Below are 8402 nucleotides of genomic sequence, written 5' to 3'. Positions count from 1 at the left end.
TACTTTTCCCCAGCATACAAATGACAGGGCTAGGACCACTACCCTCTTCTCCTTCAAATCCCTTCTCAAGACCTGCAACCTTGCTTTTCCATTTCATTGCCCTTGTCTTCTCTCTCCGCCCCTTCCAGTGTTCTGCACCCAGCTATCATAACTTACTCCTGTTTACAACTAGCCCTGTCTCAAAGAGCTTACAATCGAGTGGACAGTCTAGCCCATAAACTCTTAGCTCTTTGGAGCCGGGATGATGCCTTTGTAGGTGTTCCTGAAGTGCCCAATGCAATGGAGGCCTCCACCCAGACTGGGATTTCTGGTCAATGTAAATATTGAATATTAATAACCTTCAGTCAGAAGAGATGCAACAAACACAGCACATCAGTTTTAACAAAAATTAGTATGTTCCATTTACATAGGATGAGTAATTTTGCCAACATTTTGTTAATGTAACTCCAGTACATAAAACATTCCTTTCTGGCCCCTTTATTATTTCAGAACAATCTTTCAATCAATCATATGCCATCCCTTTCAACTAGATTTATTGTGAATGTCTTGAAGCCCTTTTCAAACAAAAACACATTTCTAATAATGGCTTAGAGAAATATTTCAGAGCAAATGAACTACATCAGCCAAATGTAACAACTTATCCCTAATGGGAAAAAGGTAGATAATACAAAATATCATACTTCTGCTACGAGGGCAAAATTAGCATCACTCCCATATTTGCTCTAGAATTAGGGAACTCTCCTAAATTTTTTGATGTGATTTGGAAAACATCCACATAAACTTTGACGTATATGGTTTGTCTCAAATCACCTGAGTAGGATCCCTTAGGATATTTAAAGACTGATTAGAAGCCAAGATGAAAATTCATTTAAGCACCAGTTCCCACCCTCGTGGGCTCTACGGTAAGATAATTGACTGGAGCGAGTTACACATCTTGGTCTGGATGCATCAAAATCAATTAGTTCATGGCAGAGCATGTCTGAGAAGGGACTATTGTAATTAGGATAATAAACATTAATGCACATTGTGAATTTTTGGGGACTTTTAAGTTTATAAATCCCTTTTGGACATAAGATTATTGTTTTGATATTTCTACTTTGTTTTTATTTCAATCTTATTAAAATGTCACTATTAAACACTGGTTAAAGTGTATGTAATCTTCCCACAATGTCACACTTAATGGAAAACATCTGTTCTAAATCTTTAAGTATATTAATTGTAATATATTCATAAATATTCATCCTACACTGTTACAGGGCTACTCCAGAGCACTTCTAACATGGATTAGGGGCTTCTGGAAACAAAAGTTAATCAGCAAAATTAAAATATTATGATTTTTCCCTTAACATATACATTACATTACAAAATAAGTGGCAGAATCCCAATCTGTCCAGGTCTACTGAGGAGAGGCACGCAGGGATGGAAGGGTAAGAGGAGGACTCAGGGAACCTAGCAACCAGCATAGCCGCTGGGCAAGATTCCAGCCTAATACTCCTTTTGTTCACTAGCAACCTAATCCAAAACCCACTGAAGTCATCAGGAATCTTTCCACTGACTTCAGTGGGTTGCGATTAGGCCCTAAGTGAGATTGGGGCCCATGTGGCATACAGTTACTACAGCTCCATGAGTGTATGGGCATGGTGAGATACCAACCCCTCCTCCCAGCTCCAATATTGAGGTAGGTAGCCGATGCTGAGGTGGAAGGACAGGGTACATCAAATGCTCTTTTTTGGAGCACATTTCAACCAGGTCCTCATCAATATCCCCTATGCTGCCCCCATAGCAATGCCTCCTGGACACTTTCCTTAGCTGCTGTTCTGCTCTCCCTATGCTCTTGACCAGAATATGACACAGAGATGGAAAAGGAGGATTTTTCCTTACACAGAAATAATACTTACAATAATCTGACTTTGTAATAGGGCAGTTTCATTTTGTCTGTCTTTGAATTTAGTGGCTGTTTCCTTTAGTAAGTGCTCCAAGGCAGCATTAGGTATCTGGCACCAGAGAACCATACTTATAATTACATCTCAGTCAATTTATGAAACAATTTGTTAACATACAAAAAGCAAAAGCACAGGACTGCTTCCCTCCTCTGAGTGCTATCTTCAGGATGACATGTCTATAGATTACAATACAGGGTCACTTCATTTAACAGAGAGAACTGCAATCCACAGTCCAGTTTTGTTTCTGCACTTATTCCCTGACAATCGGTTTGGCGTTTCACCCCAATATCCTTTATCAAATCCAGGCTAATATGCTGCTGCAGCTTTGCCAGTTAAGCCAGATTTCTATTCACCTCAAAAGAGAACACGGCAGCAGTTCTACAGCAGCATCTCACATAGAATCATAGAATGATAGAATATCAGGGTTGGAAGGGACCCCAGAAGGTCATCTAGTCCAACCCCCTGCTCAAAGCAGGACCAATTCCCAGTTAAATCATCCCAGCCAGGGCTTTGTCAAGCCTGACCTTAAAAACCTCTAAGGAAGGAGATTCTACCACCTCCCTAGGTAACGCATTCCAGTGTTTCACCACCCTCTTAGTGAAAAAGTTTTTCCTAATATCCAATTTAAACCTCCCCCACTGCAACTTGAGACCATTACTCCTCGTTCTGTCATCTGCTACCATTGAGAACAGTCTAGAGCCATCCTCTTTGGAACCCCCTTTCAGGTAGTTGAAAGCAGCTATCAAATCCCCCCTCATTCTTCTCTTCTGCAGGCTAAACAATCCCAGCTCCCTCAGCCTCTCCTCATAACTCATGTGTTCCAGTCCCCTAATCATTTTTGTTGCCCTTCGCTGGACTCTCTCCAATTTATCCACATCCTTCTTGAAGTGTGGGGCCCAAAACTGGACACAGTACTCCAGATGAGGCCTCACCAATGTCGAATAGAGGGGAACGATCACGTCCCTCGATCTGCTCGCTATGCCCCTACTTATACATCCCAAAATGCCATTGGCCTTCTTGGCAACAAGGGCACACTGCTGACTCATATCCAGCTTCTCGTCCACTGTCACCCCTAGGTCCTTTTCTGCAGAACTGCTGCCTAGCCATTCGGTCCCTAGTCTGTAGCTGTGCATTGGGTTCTTCCGTCCTAAGTGCAGGACCCTGCACTTATCCTTATTGAACCTCATCAGATTCCTTTTGGCCCAATCTTCCAATTGGTCTAGGTCCTTCTGTATCCTATCCCTCCCCTCCAGCGTATCTACCACTCCTCCCAGTTTAGTATCATCCGCAAATTTGCTGAGAGTGCAATCCACACCATCCTCCAGATCATTTATGAAGATATTGAATAAAACCGGCCCCAGGACCGACCCTTGGGGCACTCCACTTGATACCGGCTGCCAACTAGACATGGAGCCATTGATCACTACCCGTTGAGCCCGACAATTTAGCCAGCTTTCTACCCACCTTATAGTGCATTCATCCAGCCCATACTTCCTTAACTTGCTGACAAGAATACTATGGGAGACCGTGTCAAAAGCTTTGCTAAAGTCAAGAAACAATACATCCACTGCTTTCCCTTCATCCACAGAACCAGTAATCTCATCATAAAAGGCGATTAGATTAGTCAGGCATGACCTTCCCTTGGTGAATCCATGCTGGCTGTTCCTGATCACTTTCCTCTCATGCAAGTGCTTCAGGATTGATTCTTTGAGGACCTGCTCCATGATTTTTCCAGGGACTGAGGTGAGGCTGACTGGCCTGTAGTTCCCAGGATCTTCCTTCTTCCCTTTTTTAAAGATTGGCACTACATTAGCCTTTTTCCAGTCATCCGGGACTTCCCCGGTTCGCCACGAGTTTTCAAAGATAATGGCCAGTGGCTCTGCAATCACAGCCGCCAATTCCTTCAGCACTCTCGGATGCAACTCGTCCGGCCCCATGGACTTGTGCACGTCCAGCTTTTCTAAATAGTCCCTAACCACCTCTATCTCCACAGAGGGCTGGCCATCTCTTCCCCATTTTGTGATGCCCAGCGCAGCAGTCTGGGAGCTGACCTTGTTAGTGAAAACAGAGGCAAAAAAAGCATTGAGTACATTAGCTTTTTCCACATCCTCTGTCACTAGGTTGCCTCCCTCATTCAGTAAGGGGCCCACACATTCCTTGGCTTTCTTCTTGTTGCCAACATACCTGAAGAAACCCTTCTTGTTACTCTTGACATCTCTGGCTAGCTGCAGCTCCAGGTGCGATTTGGCCCTCCTGATAACATTCCTACATGCCCGAGCAATATTTTTATACTCTTCCCTGGTCATATGTCCAACCTTCCACTTCTTGTAAGCTTCTTTTTTATGTTTAAGATCCGCTAGGATTTCACCATTAAGCCAAGTTGGTCGCCTGCCATATTTACTATTCTTTCGACTCATCGGGATGGTTTGTCCCTGTAACCTCAACAGGGATTCCTTGAAATACAGCCAGCTCTCCTGGACTCCTTTCCCCTTCAAGTTAGCCCCCCAGGGGATCCTGGCCATCCGTTCCCTGAGGGAGTCGAAGTCTGCTTTCCTGAAGTCCAGGGTCCGTATCCTGCTGCTTACCTTTGTTCCCTGCGTCAGGATCCTGAACTCAACCAACTCATGGTCACTGCCTCCCAGATTCCCATCCACTTTTGCTTCCCCCACTAATTCTACCCGGTTTGTGAGCAGCAGGTCAAGAAAAGCACCCCCCCTAGTTGGCTCCTCTAGCACTTGCGCCAGGAAATTGTCCCCTACGCTTTCCAAAAACTTCCTGGATTGTCTATGCACCGCTGTATTGCTCTCCCAGCAGATATCAGGAAAATTAAAGTCACCCATGAGAATCAGGGCATGCGATCTAGTAGCTTCCGTGAGCTGCCGGAAGAAAGCCTCATCCACCTCATCCCCCTGGTCCGGTGGTCTATAGCAGACTCCCACCACTACATCACTCTTGTTGCACACACTTCTAAACTTAATCCAGAGACACTCAGGTTTTTCTGCAGTTTCGTACCGGAGCTCTGAGCAGTCATACTGCTCCCTTACATACAGTGCTACTCCCCCACCTTTTCTGCCCTGCCTGTCCTTCCTGAACAGTTTATAACCATCCATGACAGTACTCCAGTCATATGAGTTATCCCACCAAGTCTCTGTTATTCCGATCACGTCATAGTTCCTTGACATCACCAGGACCTCCAGTTCTCCCTGCTTGTTTCCAAGGCTTTGTGCATTTGTATATAAGCACTTGAGATAACCTGTTGATCGCCCCTCATTGCCAGTATGAGGCAGGAGCCCTCCCCTCACAGACATTCCTGCCTGTGCTTCCTCCCGGTATCCCGCTTTCCCACTTACCTCAGGGCTTTGGTCTCCTTCCCCCGGTGAACCTAGTTTAAAGCCCTCCTCACTAGGTTAGCCAGCCTGCTGGCAAAGATGCTCTTCCCTCTCTTCGTAAGATGGAGCCCGTCTCTACCCAGCACTCCTCCTTCATGGAACACCATCCCATGGTCAAAGAAACCAAAGCCTTCTCTCCGACACCATCTGCGTAGCCATTCGTTGACTTCCACGATTCGACGCTCCCTACCTAGGCCTTTTCCTTCCACGGGGAGGATGGACGAGAACACCACTTGCGCCTCCAACTCCTTTATTCTTCTTCCTAGAGCCACATAGTCCGCAGTGATCCGCTCAAGGTCATTCTTGGCAGTATAGGAGGAGCTACTTTTAATTAGAGGTGGGCCTACGCTGTAAAGCAAAAACTTGCAACTCTCAGGCCCGAGCTTCTCCAAAGGTCATTGTATCCAGAGCCAGGGATTTTATTTTGGCCTCATCTTCAGTTTTGCCCTGATACTGGAGTGGTGGATGAGATAAAAATCCATTCACCAGAAGACTGAAAGTGTCCCAAAATAATTAATTCCCACAGGAGCCATCCCATCCCAACTCTGTTCAGAGGTGAAAGGCAAGTTTTCCAATCATAAACTCAACATCACCACCCCAGACAAAAAACAAAAAAAAGTCATCAATTCAGCTGTTCTGTATCCTACTTGTTACATCCCCAATCCACTAAATCTTGAATTGTGCTACTGTTATTCATGTTTTCATAATTACATTTTTCTTTTTTTGAAAGACTAGTAAAGATACATTAGACATTTTGACCTCTATGCAGATCAACAGGGAATGATTTCCCTCTGAGGACTAAAACTTCAGATTTGGGGGGTTTCTAGGGGGTTTCTGCCAAGCCTAGGAATTGTCCTGGGTACTCGCTAAACTACAGAGTGCATCCCTTACTGGACAAACCACCTTGTTTTTTAGGCAGTAAATTCCAAGGGAATAACACTTAGGTTCAAAGTCTATGAATGACTTATATTTAGGCCTATGGCTAGGGTGACCATACATCTATTTTTGGCTGAGACAGTCTCTTTTTTAAGCCCTGTCCTGGCCATCCCAACTTGTTTGGCAAAAGTGGTCATTTGTCCTGTTTGCTCCTGCCGACCTGATCCAGTTGGAAAAGCAAACGGGACAAATGCCCACTTTTGTCAAAAAAGTGGGGTGCAGTGCAAAGCAATGTGCTGGTGGGGGGGGGGGAGCGAGCAGCGATGCCGGCCCCTTGTGTTGGGGGGGAGGCAGGGCTCATACATGGGGGCAGGCAAGGTTCCAGTGACCAGTGACCCCGGCCGCACGTGGGGGCGGGGGGCCGGGTTGAAGGGCTTGGGCAAGCAGCTCATGCCAGCCCTGTGCGGGAGAGGGAGGGAGGGCGGGAGGAGGGCCAGCATCGTGCAGAGGGGGAGGTGGCCTCGGGTAAGCCGTGCACAGTGTCCCATTTTCCCTTTGGGAAATATGGCCACCCTACCTATGGCACAGCTACTTGGACAGAAAGGGGCATTTGTTATGTAGCTTTCTGAGTATTGCAAGACTTTTTGGACAGAGCCTGACTTACTGCAAACTGGTACTCCTTGTTTGCTCTGCTTTCCTCTTGCCATTGTGGCTGATGTACCCTGAATGGAGCAGGAAGCATTCTAGCACCACAATGTCATAGAGGTACAATCACCACACAAGTGGAAGACAGCTCTATAAATAAACTGCCTAGATGTGAGGAAAATTTCCATGGGATCAAAATTAGCTCACATACCAAGGATTGAGAAGTAGCTAGAAAGCTGTAATACACATATTGACAGCTTATACTGTGGCAAAACTTTCCTTACTTGCTGAAAGAGAACCATAACAAAACAATGGGCCCAGTTCTCCTGAGACCTGCAAAGCTTTACTTTCATGGAGTTATTCCTGATATATACCAGAGTAGGGTGACCAGATGTCCCAATTTTATAGGGACAGTCCCGATATTTGGGGCTTTTTCTTATATAGGCTCCTATTACCTCCTACCCTCTATCCCAATTTTTCATACTTGCTATCTGGTCACCCTATATCAGAGTAAGAGAGCAGAATCAGGCCCAATATACTGTGTGTATGGACTTAACTGTATAAAAGTTTGGTTGAACTGATTTTTCTATACACTATTTTTAACTGTAGAGTAATTGCTATTAGTGAAAATGGTCAGAGTCATTCTGGCAAAAATCTGTCCTCACACCCCACCCCACCCCCAGCCTGCACATTATTTTCCTTACTGCCCCCATAAGGTTATTTTATGAAGGCAGAATTTGCCCTCCAAAAAGTTTATTTTCCTCATAGCATACTACAATAACAATCGTAGCCATCAAATGTAGGGAATTTAATGTATTTTAAATATTCTCTACAATAAAGTGCAGTTGCATTTGGAACTAGTGATTTTTTAAAAAACAAGACAAACGGTTGAAGAAAGCACATTTCTGTATCCTCCTGAGAGTTCTCTCAATACTTCAAATAAAAAGTTCATGTAGGGTGGGGATTTTCAAAAGCATTTCAGGGACTTAGGAGCACAAGTCACATTGAAATTTGTTTAGGAGCTTCAGAAAATCCAACTCCCAATCATTATGATTTCCCTGTACCTCCTTACAAGATGAGTTTTCATGTTGGGAACCAGTTTTTCCTCATTGTCATCAGTACATTCTATTTTTATTCACATTTGCATTCAAACTTCCTGTATATAAATGAAAATTGTTGAAATAATCTTGGCCACTTCACTCAGAGGCACACTGGTTTAGATAAAACAAAAAACAAGTTTATTAACTGCAGAAAGATAGATTTTAAGTGACTATAAATGATAGCAAACAGATCAAAGCAGATTACCTAGTAAATAAACAAAACCACAAACTAAGCCTAAAATATGAGAAAGATTGGATATGAATTAGCAACTTCTCACCCTGGCTGATGATAGAAGCAGTCAGCTAGAAATCCTTTTAGCCTTGCATGAGTACTTCCCCCAGTTCAGTCTTTGTTTCTCAGATGTTTCCAGAAGTGGCCTTCTGTGTGAGGAGTGAGGCCACTAGATGATATCACACCCCACCTTATATAGCTTTTACATATGGCAAGA

The sequence above is a fragment of the Lepidochelys olivacea genome (genome assembly GCF_965140295.1).
Source record: "Lepidochelys olivacea isolate rLepOli2 genome assembly, chromosome: 9".
Taxonomy (NCBI): Eukaryota; Metazoa; Chordata; order Testudines; family Cheloniidae; genus Lepidochelys; species Lepidochelys olivacea.
The sequence above is the reverse complement of the archived record's forward strand: the minus strand, read 5'-3'. Positions refer to the sequence as shown.